The 18,922-nt window shown below is 37.4% G+C and overlaps 1 protein-coding gene across 9 annotated transcripts in view; it reads left to right on the plus strand.

Annotated features, from left to right (window-relative positions):
• The first annotated feature begins 4,531 nt into the window (after positions 1 to 4,531).
• Positions 4,532 to 18,922, plus strand: part of FILIP1 (filamin A interacting protein 1) — a 108,648-nt gene continuing 94,257 nt past the window's right edge. For all 9 annotated transcript variants that reach the window (XR_014183688.1, XM_082048756.1, XM_082048760.1 and 6 more), the window contains exon 1: positions 4,532 to 4,892. The gene's annotated coding sequence lies outside the window, so the exon portion shown is untranslated. The remainder of the gene's footprint in view (positions 4,893 to 18,922) is intronic.

Here is an 18,922-nt window from a genome sequence, read left to right on the forward strand (position 1 = left end):
TGTGGCCCAATGACATCTGTGCACTATGTCCGACGGGGGCACAAACCCCAGGAAAAGCACAGCTAGCTCCTGTAGGCTTAGATTTTCTCTGTGGGGTTGTTAATCTCCACAGGAACAATTTTAGAATCGAATAAACTGAGAGAGAGGCCACTTCCTAGCCATCTCATGGGCTAGGAGCTAAAGTCACCCACCAGCAAGCTGGAAATAAATTGCAGAGTTTTGGTTTCCTTGAAACATTAATTGTAATTAACTGTTGGGCTGCATTATATATTGCTGTGGCCAATTATCCGTAATTGATTTTTATATTATTTCTAAAAGATGTACTTTAATTCATTGCAACTCGCTGTGTTGCATGAGGAAAATTCCACAGCTTTTCCTGTATAGGAAACTGTATTAGATTATGAAAATAGTTTATTCTGCCCTTAAAAGCAATTAGCCCATGTTCAGCTCATTTTTATCATAGTCTTTGAGCAAGCTGCATACCACTCCTGGGGTGTGGCAGTGAAGGCAAATGAGATGATTTACTGCATTTCCAGAGATCTGAGCTGGCATGCTCCTCTAGGCTTGTACTTCAGACCATCTCTGTTTGACCCAACTGTAAGTGAGAGCCAGGTTCTAGGGCTTTGGACTTAAAAGCATCCAAATATGATTCTAAAGTTATCACTTATTTCTGACATTTTCCATAGACAGTTTTGTGCCCCTCTAAGTCTGATGGACTATCTCATGTTCTTGATGTGGCTGTGTCTTTAACTGTCTCAAGTCATCCTTGAACTGCACCTCACTTCATTTGGAGAAGACTTATGAAATGCCAGTGGTTTTGTTGGCACAATGGAGAAATACAAATTTTAAAACAACCGAAATGGCCAAGTCTTCTAATATGTTTCTTTCATTAAAATTGCCACCAAAAAGAAGGCAAAAATGTTTTTGAAGACAGAATATAGGATCACAGCAGCATATGAAGAACCAAAACAAAAGACACCCAGTTTTTATTTCATTGATAAAGCATACAAAACTGTTACAGGAAAGACTATAAACTCCAGTAAGTGTTCCTGGAGGTTTGTGACTGTGTCAAGGATCTTAAGGCACTGATTTTTTTAATATATCTGACATGTTTACCACTAACAGAAGTAAGATTAGTGGCATATTTTTTGCAGATGTCAAAAAAGGGAGTAAATAGTGTAAGGCAAATAGCAGTGTTAATTATGCAATTCACTTTTTAAATTCTACGTGGTTTTCTTAGGAAAATAATTTACATACCTGGAAAAATATTTGGATTGAAGAATGTTACAAAGTTTTTTTTATTTTCAATAATTTGGCAAGGTTATAAAGCAGATAACTACATTTCTGAGCTAAATGACAGAAATGTGTTCTTTGTTCTGAAAAAACAGGTGCTTGAGCTGAAGGTATAGCAGAACTAATATCTAAAAAGTAATATCAGCTTTTATAAGGTGACAATAGTATCTGCAAAAATGAAAAAAATAAATACGTAGCCCTCTCAAGATGGAGATTTGAGGGGGTGCAGCCAAGATCAGATTAATCAAAACTTGATCAAACACCCTCCCTTCCAACATAGTATAAGACAGCACAAGTTATACTGTAAAGCCAAAACAAAGCTAAAAGCAGCAGCACAATCTAAAATAATATAGCTTTTATTGAAGTGTGCAGTAGGTATTACGAAAGCAGGCTGTCAGAAGGCTGTGGTGTACTACTCTTCAAGCAAATGAAAAATTAACTTATTAGAAACTAAAATACTGATGGCTCTTACTTGAATGCATTTTAAGGAGCAACTTAATGAAGAACTGACAATAATTGCTCACACAGAATTATACACATCATAGAGCTCCTCAGGACATACAGTTAAGATACTCTAAGCCTATTTAGATAAATTTGTTTCTAATATATTGGTCTAGTTAATGATGATGTAAAATATTTAAAAAGAATAAAGGTAGAAGGCTGTGTCTCCGGATGCCACTATGGACAGCTGAGATAAAAATTATATAGTAATACTATTGTATGTGTTCCAGAAAAAGCTTATTTATAGGCACACATTTTAAGGTCAAGAGGGACCAGTAAGGTCAGAAGATGTAAGAGAGTCACATATTAGACTTAGTTGCAGGTTGTCACTAGGACTTAGATGGTGCTGTATACTGACATTAGGACCTAATGTAGAATGCCAAACTAAAATGTCTCTCTCATGGTTCTGTTTTTTCTCTTATTCCCCAACCTCCACAACCTACCTATTTATAACTATTTTTTTCCATCATTCAGTGGGGGAAACACTTAGATGTGAACCATTTTCATACTGCACAAAGTTAAAAGATTTACAGTTCCAGTAATCCAGAGTAATTACACTCTTTCTTTTGCTAGAAGCCTTTATGTTTTCCTTGATTCACTTGCAAAATCTTCTATGTTCCCCATTTTTTTCCTGAATTTCCCACTGTGTTACAGGATTAATATTTATGGTGCACAGCTTGAGGAGTAAGTTTGCAAGTGTACAAGAATGAGCAGGCTTACATCAGCAGGTCACTATTGAAACCCACCCACAAGGGCTGGCAGCAGAGATTGCCTCCTGAGAAGTTGTATTGTTTTCCACTCAGTGAATGTGCCACTAACTAATGGGAGAGAAATGCTGAGAATTGTTCTTTTTTTTTTTCTGAGATTTATGAGCCAAGTTAATAGTTTTGTTTGCCTGATTTATTATACGTGAATGGATAAAGTACTATTATTATAGCATTGCAGTTTGAGCAAGAAGTTAAGGCCAGAATAGTCAAAAAGTTGCTCCTCTGATTGGAGTACCTCAATTTTATGTGAGGGAACAAAATTAGGTGTTCATCTTAGAATGTGGATATATATAACTCACTTTAGCGTAAGTGTAAGCATTTAACTCCAAATTTTGTGCCAATATATCAGCTGTCTCTACAATAATCTTCCAAATAGCTATTTCTGTGAAACAGAAGTTTTTCTATCTTTACACATTCTACATATTCTGTCCAAGTCCAATATGGAAATGGACAATGTGAAATTAGTGATTATTATTTGTTCTCCAAAATAAAATATATTTGACATGATGGAAGTGTTTGAGGCATTTATAAATGTGTCATCCATGTCTAAATATCAGTTATTGACATAATACCTAATATCCATTTTCTCCTTATAAGCTCCTTGGGAATGAAAGTGTTCTTTCATTGTTTCCTGCTTGTTTAGACAGTAACACAGATGAAGCAGAAGTCATTCCAGAGACAGGATTAGAGCACCAGCCCACAGCTGTTTCCTGCAAGGGCTTGTACTCACCACCCGGTATATCAGACAGTGGTAGCTGATTAGATTCCTGCATGATGAAATTGCCACAAAGAACATGGTACCTTTTCACTGCCATCCTGCTCTTTGCACAGTGACCCAGCATCACTGAAGGGTACTGTTAGGCTTTCCTTGAATCTTCTACTTTTGCTCTGAAAAGTTGCGGTGTCTTCATGTATAAATATTGACAAGCAAATTTTTGAGCATCTTTCTACTTTTTTCTTCCCTTTCTTCTTTATTTCCTTCCTTCCCATCTAATCCCAGATGAATATCTCAGATCATCACTAGGGAAAAGCTTACCAATAGAGGCTCATTCTGCACTTCACTCTGAAGCACAGCTCAGATGAGAACAGGGTTGTTGGTGTAAGGAATTTTCTGTTCTGCCATGAGGTGGTAGAGCTTCACTGTGGAGTCTGGGATCTGAAAAGTCTTTGGAGAATATTGATATAATGGTGGTTTGTGGTCTGAAACCTGGCCAAAGTTACTGCTGGTCTGTTGATTAAGAGACTTACGGCTTAAAATTAGGAACAGTAATTAGGTCCAGAAGCAAGTGTGGATACATCAGCATGTATACAGCCCTGGAGTAATGCATTCCTAATACTCATATCAAACAAACTGGGATTTGTGTGGTTTTCCTTTTCTTCTTCAATGACAGTTATAGACAGAGTACGAATTACTGTAGGAAGCTCTTGCTCTGGGAGAAACAGTTGTCTTTGGACTAAATATCACACTGAAAATTTTCCAGCCTAAGCCTTTCATTAATTTCTCTGTGTCGTCTTAATATATTTAAAGTCTGTAAAAAAATATGCTGCAGAAAGTTCTCCCCACGTGTAATTTTTCCTCGAGTGAAGTGCATACCTTTCAAATTATAAACTTCCTACTTGTCCTAGGAAAATCCTCACTGTATAAATAATTGAACTCATCTGCTGTGAACACAAGTATCCTTTCTCTAGCAGTCTAAAATATATGCCTAAATACACATCTTGTACTTAGTACTTTAAATAGTAATTACTCCCGTGAAGTCACTGGAAGCCCTTAAAAGGATTTGACAGTTTCCCCACAATCTTGCAGTGAATGTAGTAGCTGGGCTGTGCAGTGCTACATCCACTGATAATTCAGCAGCTGAGGAACTCAGCGAAGCTTGCTCCAAACTTCTCAGCTGTTGACAGGCTTGACTTGCTGAGAACACTGGTTAAATATAGCACAAGCGAGCTGAGCTCAACAAAGTCATTGCTGTAACACTGTGTGAAGAGACCAGAAGAGGGGAAATACAATCTGAGAACTAAACTGCCAAAGCCTAACACCACCTAGCAACAGTTGAAAAAACTTTCAAACAAAAGTCTGGGTGAGACACAGACAGAATATATCTCCTACTTCTCCTGCCTGGGATTTCTGTGAGAAGCGGCTCTGGTCTTCTGTTCTCTATCCCCTTTCTTTCATTACTTCAGCTGCTGGTAGACCTAGAAAAGTGGGAAAAGTTTCGCTCTTTGTGTTCTCCTGGGCTGGATCAGTCTACTGCTGGGGTAGTGCTGTGGGACGAGCGGCTGCAATCTTGCATTGTAAAGGATATATTCCTCGTTTCGTGTTGCTGACAGGTAAGACTGAGCTAACTGCTCGAATACATGATTTTAAAAACTTTTTAGTGACTATTGTCTCTTTCCTACTATGAACAATCTTCTGCATGATTTGGAAATGTTGGTAGATGAAAGCTGAGATAAAAGTTTTAGATTTTTTTTTTTCACTTTAATCACAGGAAAACATTGCTTAAAAAACTTTTGCAGCTCTTAGAATGAGGATAATCAAGTAGCTAGTCATAATATGAAAATATATATATAGGTTTTGCCTTGTATCTTGCTTCTATCTGCTTACATGCTGACAGAAGACAAACCAACATTTAAGAATAGAATACATATCATCCCTTACCAGTGATAGTCTAGCAGCAGCTATTAAAAACAGTGACAGCCTTTGTGATAAGTAAGAGGAAATAGCCATTCGGTAACTGAATTAACTGAATACTTTGTGACACAGCGCATTTGTACTTTTTGTTTCCTTACTAACTTTTAGCACACAGGCACACCTGGTGCTGTTCGTACTACCCTTGTGACAACAGCTCTTGGTTCTTCCTCTTGTACTTATTTACATAGAACGAATATTAATCTCTGGATGATTAGCTGTATAATCCAGCCATCCTAAAGACTGACCTTATGTTTATTGTACCCAAGTGTGCTTAAGCTGCATCATTGTTGTTAAACTGTTTGTGTTTTTTAGCAAAATAAATGAGAAACCAGTGCTCAGAGGTTGTAGCCTGACAGCAGAATGGAAGCCTGTTTGTCTATTGGAAATGCATATCCTAAGGTCCCACAATGGTCATGAAATTTAGGGGAGGAATTGCTTAATAAATACGGTTTGCTTTGACTAAAGTGACAAAAGCTGTGTGGTCAATTGAAGAATGAATTCCCCCCACCCTGTCTTTTAAACCCATTTTCTCCAAACAAAAGAAATATAGCATGCATGAATTTTTAAAGTATGTACTGATTATTAATTCATATGCAATGTGAATTCAGTTATGAAAGCAAAGATTTAAAGACCGTACTTAACCCCTGCAAAATTCCTGTTCGCAGATTTATGTAGAATTGTCTCATATGAAAAATATTTGTCCTGAAGAAAGAATGGACTGACTGAGTCTCTGCTGTCTGTGCTGTTTGACACTTAGTCTATGGACTCTGGGAACTGCCTCAGGAAGATGAGATGGTCTTGCTTTAGCTAAATAATTCTAGTTTCATCCCTGCATGCTATATAAATGACATCAATACCACATCTTAGCAGTGACGTGCTTACAGATTGAATGAACTTTGACTTCGTGGCTGAGAACGTAATTGCCTGTTAAACAATAAGATAAGTAAAGTATTAGGATGGAGGAAAATTCTTAAAAGCAAAAATATAGTTTACACTTTATCTCATAGCAAGGGGCACACTACTTAAACACTAAATAAGAATACTTTTTGGTGGGCATGATTTAATATGATAGTCATTACTGTGGAATTACTACAGCACTGTGGTATCCCAAATCTAAATCTCAAAAGGAAACTTTGTTATTGCTTTTTAATATAGACATATCCTGAGAAAGTTCTTTTTTCATAAGAAAGCTATACAGTGAGAACTAAAACTGAGACAATGTATTCATACAGTTTCTCTCATCTGGACATTAGGGTGAAAATTACTGTTTCTTATTTTGACTGAGTTAATTGACAAGTAATAAACTGTGGAGAAATGGCAAATTTGATGTTCTGAATATACAGAGATGACAAAATCTGGGGAAAATGCTATGCTAATTTTGGCTGCTTTTTGGTTTTAGTTGTTGCTCAGTATAATGTATGGTTTTACAGTTTTACATTTTCTGCACAATATACTTTTAGCAAAGTTTTTAAAAGCAAAAGGTAAATTTATTAGCCTAATAGTTAAAAAATGAAGTGACTTTTGAACAGTCTGATAGCAACTTCCAACTCTAACACATGGATTTGTGGTTTTACATGCATCTGTCTTCCTTTCCACTTCAAAATGGAGGAGGAGGCTAAAATTACTCTTCTCAACAGGTGTCCACAAAGAGGCTCTGAGATTTTCCAATCAAATCTGTGGAATATGTAATATGGCTATTCAACAGATGGTTTCATATTTGAAGAATAGCCAATTCTACTAACGACTACAGTGAAACCAAACTTGATTTTATATCAAATCAAAAAGTCATTTAGGTTTTGGCGATACACTCCCTTGTAGAGATTTTATTGGAAGACAACATAGCATAGCCATTTATTTTCCCCGTTATATATTATTTTGATTTTGTTTATACTCCCATAACTGTGGAACAAATGTTGCTTTTCGTGGTGCTAAAGACTGTGTATTCCTCCCAATCTGAATCCACTTCCAGATTCTGCCTGTGGTTCATTCTTTCACCTTCATTACAGCAATATTATAATTTATGGCCTCTTTTAGCCAATCTAGCCACAGCTAAAGTCATCATCTTAACTGAGTGTTTTGTCATCACCTCAGTCTTCCAGTCTCTTTATAGAATGTCTGGTTCTTTTTAACACCAAATGCAGACTTGAAATCCATCTTCAAATCTCAGCAGTGTTCTGTCCTTGCCTACATCTTCCCCGATTTTCCCATTCTCCTCTAGCTCATATCTGGAACTCCGTTAACCTTTGGCTCTGTTGTTAACTGGTCCATCCTCTCTGCTACTGGCTTTAGTAAGCTTGAAATGGACCTAACAATCTATGAGTTTTCTATAGTGGCTCTCACTGTAGCACCTGCCACTAATGTCATGGAAAGACTAATCCTGAAGTCTTCCCTGGAAAGCAGCTTGTGGAAATCTCTGCTTTTACTTGTATGCCCTGTTATGTTCCTCTGGGTCACAGTTTCTCCAGTGTAGCCATTTCCATACTAAAATCTCTTTTACTGATACAGGTAAAACTCCTCCTGATACAGGATCTTTCTGTTGGCAGAGATTCCACACATGCTTAATTTAAGGCTTTTGGTAATCTCATCTAACTCACTTGATGTGCCCCCAAGGCATAAATTAAGAATGTGCCTCAGAGCTGTGCTTAGTCAGAGGCCAGGTTTATGCCACTGAGTTTAGAGTGAGATTTCCTTTGAGTTTAATAAGATCAGGTCTTAGTGCTCAATAATTAACAGATAAATTTCCCGTCCCCTCAAGAGCATTTAACAGAATGGATCATCTATATTCCTGTCCAAATATTTTTTTTTCCTAAGAGACGTTTCACTTTTTCTCTAATTTCCTGTTTCTTCCCTTCCTTTCTCAAGGCTTGTTGTTGCAGTTTGCCATAGTATTTTAATATATAAGCTGAATTTGGGGGCAGTGGTTTTGTCTTTCTACATGCCTAAAATGCCATTTGAAGAAATAGAGCTATAATATTTGTGAAGACACCAGATGAAACAGCAAGGCAAAGGAGAAGAAACTCCATTTCATCTATTCATACTACCCATTTCACTGAAAATATTTAGAATGTAAAACCTAAGATAAGAATTGAAAGTTAGAAAGATAAAATAGTGTATGTGCTAAAATAATTATAATCTATTTCATAGAAAAATTTAAATATTTCTTTCCAAGAAGCACAAACACCTATACTTTTCAGCTTTATCACCTTATTCTGGTACTTTTCATTTGTAGCCATTTCTCTTTTCATTTCTCTCAATGATGTTGTTCAAATACTGAACGTTGTTTCCTAATTTTATACAGAAGAGTGGGATTATTTGGGGAATACAGTTATTTTCTTGATATTGGAGGATATTGGTTAACTGAGGTAAAATTATTTAATAAATAATTAAGATTTCTTAACCTCTCTTTTTCTCATTTAGTAGCTAGTACTTGTACCAAGTTAGTGATACTAGAAAAATAAAGCTTTTATAACACAGTTCTATAGCTATTCTTTGAGGTACAGGTGTCCCAAGGAGAGGAGCAATTATCCTTGTTTCCTGTTCAGAAGAGACACTGGGAGTTTCTAATCATGTTGAAGATTGTGGGACACTTAATGCATTTTGGAAAATTGTGTCTTTCTGGATACTTGTTTAGATTTTTCTTTTTATTTTTGGTCTTTTCACCTCCTCTTGCAGCTTCTGCAGATAATCTGCACTTTCTGTATTACTTTTTATTCTTACCATCATAGCAAAGTTGGGACACCATTTTTTTTTCAGTTCAAGATGGGTTTGCCCTGTCATTCTCATTCTGCTTTTGTTGGACTATAAATCTTTCCCACAAGTAAAGCACACTCTAAAGATGATATATCAAGATTACATAGATTGTGGTTGACAGCAAAATTGTTTACACTTTGCAAGTACAGAGAACGAGACAATTCCTACCATTAAATGCATATATCCTAAGAGCGCAATTCCATTTTATTTTGAAATCATTCTTCTATGGATATACAGCTTTTAAAATACATTATTTATCCTGGGCTGTTTAGAGAGCAGTGTTCTGAGGCAATGAAATGGAATTTCTTTTTTTTATCCCCAGTTAATAGAAAATTGCTGTATGTGGTATTACAGAACTAAGGAGAAACTGACAAATTCCAACATCCAGTTCCTTAATTTTGCTGAAATTTAATCAGGAATGTATGTGTGTGTGCCTTTTGTAAGAAAACAAATGCTTTTTGGCATTACAGAATGCATTGCTGAAGGAGTGGGACAAACACATCCGAAGTACAGGGAAATGGGCTGGAGCTTGTACTTTTTCCCTTAAATGGGCAACCAGTGTAGTTGCTGTTAGCTGACACAAGCAAAGGGGTGTGTGAATCGAAAAGATTGCTGTACATTGTCTGAATGAGTTTCATTTCAAAGCTGATTAAAATCTTTATTATCTATGATGTGGCCAGGCTCAGATAGAAAACAGTGTGGTTTCAAAACAAGATCAAAAACCTCAATGAATTTGTGATAAGCTTTTTTGAATTTGGTTTATATACTTTAAGAGCTCTTTAATACAGTAAGTGTCACTTTTTTGCTTTTCCTTTTTGGGGAAATCGTGTCAAAGCATAAAATGTTTCATTATTTATGCTGTTCAAAGGTTTGTTCCAGTGCATATGTAAAAGTACTATTTTGGAAGTACTATTTTCTGTCTGAAGTCCACAGTATTTAGAGGCTTGTAGGTTTTCAGGGTGGGGAGAGGCATCTAACTAACTAGTGTGTTGTGGATGTGGATAGCAAGAGATACAGCTTCACTAACAAACTTAAAAAAAAAAAAAATAAAAGTGGACTGTATTGTAATAACAGAAAAGGATTTTTTAGAAATTGGTTTTAAGGCTTCTCCTACTAAAAAAAAAAAAAAAAAAAAGAAAATGAAAGATTATGTGCCCTTGGTACAAGAATTTTCATTACGGTTTATCAGACTGCTTGCATTTTTCAGAAAATATAAAGCAAATGAATGCTATGGAAAGCAGGAGGCTGCTAACATCAGTGTAATCGAATTGCTGCCAACTTGCCTTGTTTATCTAAGAGATCTCTGTGAAAATAAGGTCTTTCCCACACAGGCATGAGTCATAGGATGTAATGGGGCTATGCAGACTTGCTTCAGCTTTCTAATGTGCACATATCTAAACTAACCTGTTTTAGTGCCTGTTCCTGTAACTAAATGAGCTCTGGCTTGACAACAGGAAGGGAGAAGTGGTGGTGAGTTCATGGTGCTATTTCAGTGCAGTAACCTGAATGGTAAGGAAACTATGCAATTTCCATTTATTGGGAAAACTGCAGTTACTGTGACAACAAATATACACTGAAGAAAAACATATACAATTTAAACTCAAGTTCATATTTCTGAATGTAGTAGATAGGATATTAATAAAACCTCACACTCTTTAGTTATGTGACGCAAAGGACATTCTTTCTTTTAAAATATATTATCCAAATTGTTGAAACAATATCCCTTTAAAAGCCATAAGCAAGGACATAAACAAAAGGGTGGCAAAATATATGTGGTTAACCATGACTGGTTCTCTGTTGGGCTGACTAAATTTGTTTTAAAAATTAGGCATATATTTCTTATGCTAAAGCTATTCAATTCCTGTGTCGGTCATTCATAGTTATCCCAAAATCTCACTTGTCCCACCATCTGTAATCTTGGATCTGTCTTTTAAGGTAAAGGTTACAATAGTTCTGTAGTGTCTTATTTCTCCTCCTTTTAGTCTTCTACAAGGACCTCTGTAGTAATAAGAAACATGAGTTATATTCCTGCAGATAAGGATTTCAGTTCCTCAATCTGATAAAATTCTTTAGAGAAAAAGAAACAGCCTGATTTTTGACTCCGGGCAGGAGAAAGAAGGAAGGGAACAATGCCATGCTAGATGTCCTCAAGTATGTCAAACACAGTGCAGAACAAGATGTCCCTTCTGCAAGGAGGGGCACACATGGCAACAGAGCTCCTGAGTGCCAGAGGAGCTATGTGTTACACAGCAGCTGGCTATGGGAACCACTGCCGCTTCGGGTGGCAGGAGCCAGAAGCTGGAATCCAAGTCACAAAAGGCATCACATTGCAAATAGTAAAAGGCAGGGTCACAGTAGCATGTCCTCTGAATGAGAGATGCCAGTTCTGGAGTTACAGAACCAGGATTTAGGTGGAAGGAACTGACAGAAGTTGTCCAGTCTCACTCAAAGCGGGACTAACTTCAGTGTCTGATAAGGCTGCTCAGGGCTTTATTTCAGTTAACCTGAGTATTTTTAATTTTAAATTTTTAAGAATTAATTATTAATAATATTAATAATTTTTTTAAATTATTCTAAGGTCTCACATCTCAAATCACAAGGTTTTGAACATGGATGGCTGAGGATTATTTTGCTAGTGATGATAATCAGTGTATTAAAATCCATAAGCTGAATAAAAGATGGCTGGAGAGATGGTTGATAGTAACATAAATCACAGGCCTTTGGCACTTTCAAAATTGCAAAAGAAGTAATATCTGTAGGCACTTTTTTGTTCAATTTTGTTATGCTTGATGTGTTATATCCTAAAATAAGCATAAAACGAACCAAAAATCTTGTATGTAATTTTCTATCCTGGTGTACTTCAGCTTTTAGAATGCACAACCTCCTCCCTGCTACGTTCTATTTGAAAGCCAAATATCTAGAATTATGATGCCATTAAGATGCCATCTCTCTGCAAAATGATTTAAAAAAAAAAAAAAAGTTAAGTATATTCTATCTTTATATTTCCACATAGTCGAATAAATTGAAAGGCTAGCACTGAGACTGTAAGCAAATAAGGAAGGAAAACAGAGATGCTGCTCTTAAAGAAGCTGGAGACTGCTTCCATGGCTGAGCTCACTTTTTTAATTGAACGTCTCTCCCCAGTTGTATCCTAATCAGGAACAGAGCATGCTGCACATATGGCAAAGAGGATTCCTAGATGGAGTTCTGGTTAGCACGACACTAGCTCAAGCTCTTTTGGTTTTAAAAAAGCCCTTGGTTGTGGAAGCATCTAAATTTGCCTGGTAGTGATTACTGTAGCATCAAGCAAGGACAAAGTAGTGGCCTTGTGGCACTCAAAGGCAGGTGGCAGGTGGTCTTTCCACATAGGATTTGTCATACCTATTAAGAATATTCACTGAAGGCATGTGTTCTTCTCTTTTGATTAATAGGCAAGTAATATTCCTAAAGCTGGATACTGTAACTAAGATTTTGTCATCGTCAGTAGAGATGAGTGAAAACAGGCTAGGGAATTCTCACAGCCAGTCGAGTACAGAGGTCTCAGATCCCAATGTACTTGTCTAGAGCAAACTCAGCACTTGCTGCAGAGAGGAACTTGAGGAGATAATATGACTTGTGCACACATACAGATCATACAAATTACCCTGGCAGCTTTCTTTAAATAAAAGAAGCTGCAATATGCTCCAGTGGGGTATAGCGAGGTAAGGTATAGAGAAAGTTAGTGAGATTTAGGAAGAAGGGATCATGCCTTGAAAGACACCAGGACAGGCTAGGACAGACAAAGAGTGCTTCAGCATGGGGCCAGGAAGCTTAGTGTTTTGAAGCTATGGGCCTCTAAACTATGGGTTAACCAGATAACAGCATCTTTACCTACCCTGCCTTGAATCCATGTGGGCAGCGGTTTTAAAAGTAGGTTATGGGTTGGAGAAAAAAAATAACTAAACTGATTTTCCCACTTTCAGAGAACATGTTCTTAAACCCAAAATTATTTTGGAACAGCTTTTTATTAGAAAGATGGTGAGGGGGTCAATGTAAGTACCTTTGATACAGAACTTGGCCTATTTGTAAATGAAAATACACAACAGGATTGCTGTGGTACTTGGGGGCCCAGGAGGTCCTGTTCAGAGCCCTCTCTGACAGTGACACAGCTGCCTGGCTCCAAGAAAATAAATTCCCTGCAGTGATTCCAGTTTCTATCCTCTGTTCAATATCACTACTAGCCACAAAACCTATATCACCACAGGTCTCTGAAAACTAATGAAGAGCTGGAAAAATATGTGATGTTACCTATAGACAGTGTAATGAGCTCTCCTTAGCTTAGGTAGCACAAAGGAAACACAAGAAAATATCAGAAGTAAACTGAATAATCTACATGTTTGCTGAATACCCTGAATGCAACACAACAGTTTGTAAGTTTGTTAAGGAATTCCTAAGTAGAGCAGGATCAATCACACAGGCTACTGCTATCAACTCAAAAAGTCCCTCCAAGAGAGCAGTGAGTATCTCAAAATGAGGCAACCATAACTGCACACAAGGAGGGTTAATTTATATACCTCAGCACTGGTTATATAAGCAAAGACTAAATCACACTGCAGGGAACAGGCTGCAAGAGTGACAGGACACCTGATAGATTGCTTATTAATCAGTAACACTTTGCTGAATTCAGGTTCCCTCTCCAAAATTTTCATGCCATATTTGAATTTTGTTGTTTATCCCTTTCAAATAATGTTACCTTAAAATGTGAAGTGCTAGGTATCATACCAGGGGAGAGAAAAGCTGGTTAAATAGCTGGCTTTCACATCACTGACTCCTTGTGTGAGTCTCAGCAAGTTATTTACTTCTACACTTGTAATAACACCTGGGATGTTACAAGAATAAATATAGTAGTGACTCCAACACCCGGAGATGTTGCAGTATTGAACATCATGTCAACAGCTTTGAATAAGGAGACTTAAATAGCCCTCCTTGGAAACCAGATTCTAATGGGAGATGTAGGAATAGAAGTTGAATTAATCTGAATGACAAGAGTATATATTTTTAGAGGAGCTCCCAGAGGGAAGCATAGCTGTGCCCTGAGTTGCGGGTAGCAAGAAGTGAGGAATGCTGGTAAAGTACAGCACAAAAAGGAAAGAGGGGGACTGGGGATGTGACCAGGAAGCTACAAGAACAAAATCATACCAAAAGAGAAAACAAACTAACGTCAATGCTAAGATGTTTCAGGAAAACCAAACCAAAAACATTCCGTCAGGTTCAGTTGTACCAGAAATAATTAATAGGGCAAAGATGGTGCTGTCACCTCCTGGGTGCTTATTATTTTGGGAGTGCTCAGGACAGGCTGCCTGGTACAAGAAGGAGGTTGCTAGTGAAAGAAAACAGCTTGGAGGAAAAAGGACCTTTAAGGAAAGAAATGTTCTGTGGCCCTGCCTGTCTTCTACAGGCCTGGCAAGCAACCAGGGTCTTGAGTACTGCTTGCTTGGTTAAAGCAATCGTGGCAGCTCGGACAATTCTCTTGGTAACTGAGATTTTTTATAAGGACTTACCATAGGAATTAGTTTGCCATTACATGACTCTCAGCTTTAATTAAAAAGAGAGAAAATCAGAAAAAAAAAAACTTCTTATAGCTTCAAGAGAGTTGAAGTCTATGAGCTCCAGATGATCTTATGCCACCACATGTTGCCTTGTATTCTCCGGAAACACAAATTTTAAGATTATCTGAAGATTCCAATGCATGCGGTTGACACTTCTTAGTTTACCTGAGAGCCTCCCTGGGGGGAAAAGAACTGAGTCATACATGTATCTTCCTTGGATTTAATGAAAGGGACATCAAGTCTTTATTGTGAGAGCTTCTTCTGACAAAAGGTGCAAAATGTGCAAGTCCAAACAGCCACTTGTACCTGGGTGTACCAGCAGCGACTGGGCAGGACCTAAACTGCTCTGCATATCCTGCTCTGCTGCGAGCTGCAGTGAAAGCTGTAGCCACACCACAAAGCATAGGGGAAGAGTGAAAAATGAAAGTCTCCTGGGGCAGTTATATTAAGCTGCAAGAAAGGGGATTGCAAAGGAAAATAAATCAGTGTCACCGTTTTACGTGATCCCAACCAGCTTTAGGAAAGCAGTTAATTTCCCTTCAGAAAATAGGGGCCCACAGTAACAACATTTTGAAGGCTCAAAAAATGCTATGGAGTTGCATATATACCATTGGGCTGTACCGAAACATAGCAACATTTCAGGAAATGATTTTACATTGTGGAGAAGGGAGCTTCTCCCCATGTGTACAATGGTAGCACCCATGCTCTTGTAAAAAAGTCATAGTCATATCATTCTTTGACAGAGTATGAGTTCAAGAAGTTTGTATAAAGTCTTAAAGTAAATTGTAGCATATCGGTATTTTTTGTTTAGTTGTTTGTTGATATTTTATTGTTGTTGTTTGTTTGTTTAAATGAGGGGGGTTGGTTTTGTTTTTATAATGAAAGAACCAAGTTAAACCCTCAGGGTTTTGGACCTACTGTCTCAAAACTGAACCTAATATCTAATCTCCAACTCTCCTGAACAGCTGATTTCATTCTTGTTTTCCTGGTGTAAAAACAAGGAACTCTGAGAAACAGACAGCTAGTAATTTCATTTCAGGGTGGTCATTTGGTTGCTTCTTGAACCAGGCAACTTGAGATGCTTGAAAACAGCTCAGTGTATCTCCCCCAGAGGATATATATACATCACATCTCTGATGTGTCTAAGCTCCCTTGGCCTCTGTCCAGGAACATCCAGATTTCCTGACTCATGGCAATGTACCCTGTCTGGTTGTACTTCATTAGCTCAAAAATCAGAAGAGCATTCTGCTGTTGCATAAGTTTTTCCAAGCAGCAAACAATGACACCCCGCCACAAGCTTTATTACATTTATCTTGGAATTCAAGATCCAGAAGAGACTGCTGTTTATTATTTTCTTTAATGGCAACCCAAAAAAACTGTAAGATGTTATTCTTTAATAAATTTTTTCAGGATAGCCTAGTATCTTATTAATTAAATGTTCTGAAATGGAAGAATAGTTGCTACAGAAGGTATAGTAAGCCAACAATTTTTCTTCCAGCTGAATCATGTTTATGATTTTTTGTTGTCATATCAATTTTATTCTTTTATCAGCACTTATACACTAAAATGGTGATCTACAGAAGCTGAAAACGATTAGTAAGAAAAATCACATTTTATAAGAGCAGTAACATACCTTTTGTTAAGTTCTATTCTAAATAGCTCTTCTTTACTTGCATCTCAAGCATTTGTTTAAAACATTTTAAAGCAATAGCATTATCAACTGGCTCAAAGTAGGTTTGAAAATAAACAGTCCATGACTATTAATGGGGTTCATTAAAAGAAAAGTCTGTCTGACTCTAAAATCTATTTTGGAGCTACGATTGCTCCACTCCCCTGCTTGTAGCATGATGCAGCTGCTCTTTCTTTAATATTTTTGCTGACAGCTACAGCTGACAGATAACATTTCAGTTCACCCCAGCATCAACCCTATCTCAAGGGTCCCTTAGCTTAGACTGAAAATGCTACCTTCCTCATGGCTTTACCTGCATCACAGTGCAGTTCTGTACTATGCAATTATTCATAGTGATCACTTGTAATGGAACAGCAGAAAAAGGGTCAGAATAGGGTCAGGTCATGTGTTGGTGAAGCATATCAGCCATTCCACAGTTGCTAATGTTGCAGCAACAGCTACTCTTCTTTCCCTTATTTCATCTCCCCTCCCATGCCTGAAGTAAATAGGCACCTGCATCTGGGAACAAAAATAATATTGCACATGCAGCTATGCAATATGTCCACTGATATTTTTAAACATTACATTATTTCTAACCTTATATCTTTGTTACAGTCATATTTGTTATCAGAGTCAGTATAAAAAATATTTTATCCATCTTAATGTATAATTCCCTGAAAACCAAACTTTGATTTCTTTGTTCATAAAAGTTTTCATGTAATATTCAGTCACTCAGTAATACTGTAGTGATTCACCCCCAAAAGGAACTTTTCACAAATGCAGTACTGTCTTCCTCCCAGGCAGAAAACGAAAACATTTACACTTGTTACAGTGCTCCTGGTTACGCCCCTGAACCTCTTAAGTTGTAAGAAGGAAGAAAAAGAAGGTGGAGGATAGGTTTCAGAAGCAGCCAGCATGCAAGAGAGAGACCCAAAGAGAAAAGTGGGAAGTAGGCATTGCTCAGTTCGTCCTTCAAATGAATTCCCAGGAAAATTAATTATGATTAAGACTGTGCATATATATATATGTATACTTTTTTGATTGATGGCTGAATCTAAGAAAGAAAAACAAATAAATACTTTGCTATGTTTTATCAGGATTTGCGGTGAGGCACATTAGTTTTTATTTGGATTAATTTTTTTATGAGACTGCAAAATACTGTTTTTATTGTGGGGCTCTTCTAGCAAAATTTAGAGAACAGGAAAACAAGCGGGAGTTTGGAACCATGAAAAAAAATACAATCCAGAAAGGAAAAAGTTAGAATAGTTTATTGCTATAATATAGGGATTAAAACACACTCTTCCACCTCTGAAGGAAAATATTTTATACGCAAAATGTTCTAAGATGATTGCTCCACTCTTTGCAGAAAAAAAAAGAGAAATCTACTTTGTATGCAATTCTTAAATATTCACCAGAGCAAGAGCTGACGCTTGGGAAGTCCCGAAGCTGCACACAGATTCATAGAGTTTTTCTTACTCCCTGTGACCTAAAATTCACGCATTTATATTCAAATACTCATTTTGAATCATGCAGAGAATTTGAACAAGAGTTCCTTTCTGTATAGTAGGAACTTAAACCACTATTGGGCTTTGACAGGTAACTGGGACGTGGAAAAAGAAGGCAGAGGAACCATTTTCGCATCATTTTTGTGCTTCACTCTGATAGCACCTCTGGCTTCTTGTGATGTTAGTGTGAGGGAAAAAAAAAAAGTTGGAAATAGCAAAAGGAACTGTTTGTGTGGTTCATACATTCAGGTTTTGGGTTTTGTTTCTCTGAAGTCTATACTGAATTTGACCCAAATCTGCTTCAGAGGACTCAAACCCATGCTTTTACTGGAATGAATTGCTTACTTGAACAAATTGCCCAGTGTAATTTCAGCTGCAGGCTCTAGTCAGACTGTTCTGCTTCCAGTCGCCCTGCGGTGGCAAATCCCCAAGGGCAAAGCCTTGGCCGCAGAGGAGATGCGTAGCTGTAACACCAGAGCTCAGTGAGAAAAGCACATCCTTGAGCCTTTAGAGACAGTGTGCCAGTGTCCCAGCCCTTCTCTAGGCCACAGGAACTAATTTGGTGCTGGAGAATTCTGGTCTTAACCTCATATTGCTGTTTCTTTCCATAGACAGAACCTAAACAAGCACAAAGCCATCACTGAAAAAAATATCTACCAGCACAAATAAATAATATGCTGCCACTATACTATGAATAAAGCAACAAACCTAGGTTTTCTGTGAGTCTGGTGATATGTAGCCTTTAACAGCTGAAGAAATATCTAATGTAGGTACAGTTGTATTTTAATTTTCTTTTGTTTTGTCTTCTTTGGCACAAGTCTCCTTCCACAGGCTTCTCAAGGGTGGCAAAATCCTCACAATTCTGTCATGCAGTTCAATGGAATCACCTGTATTCTAACTCTGAGCAGCAGTGTTTCATCTGTGTAACCCTTAAAATTAAAACACCTCCTTTATGGAAACAAGTCTGCCTTAAACAACTTGCATTAAAACTCCATTCTAATTAATAGGTCAAAATTGCCAAGGACATCACAGAAAAGTCTGGCAGTGTCAGATAGGTTAATCTTAAAAATGCTGTCATAGAGCATCGCAGGCAGGAAAACATAAATTACAAACATTATGTTAGTTTGATATATTTTCAGAGTGCTGCCAAAATGGGT

Source organism: Streptopelia decaocto (assembly GCF_964273445.1).
Source record: "Streptopelia decaocto genome assembly, chromosome: 3".
NCBI lineage: Eukaryota > Metazoa > Chordata > Aves > Columbiformes > Columbidae > Streptopelia > Streptopelia decaocto.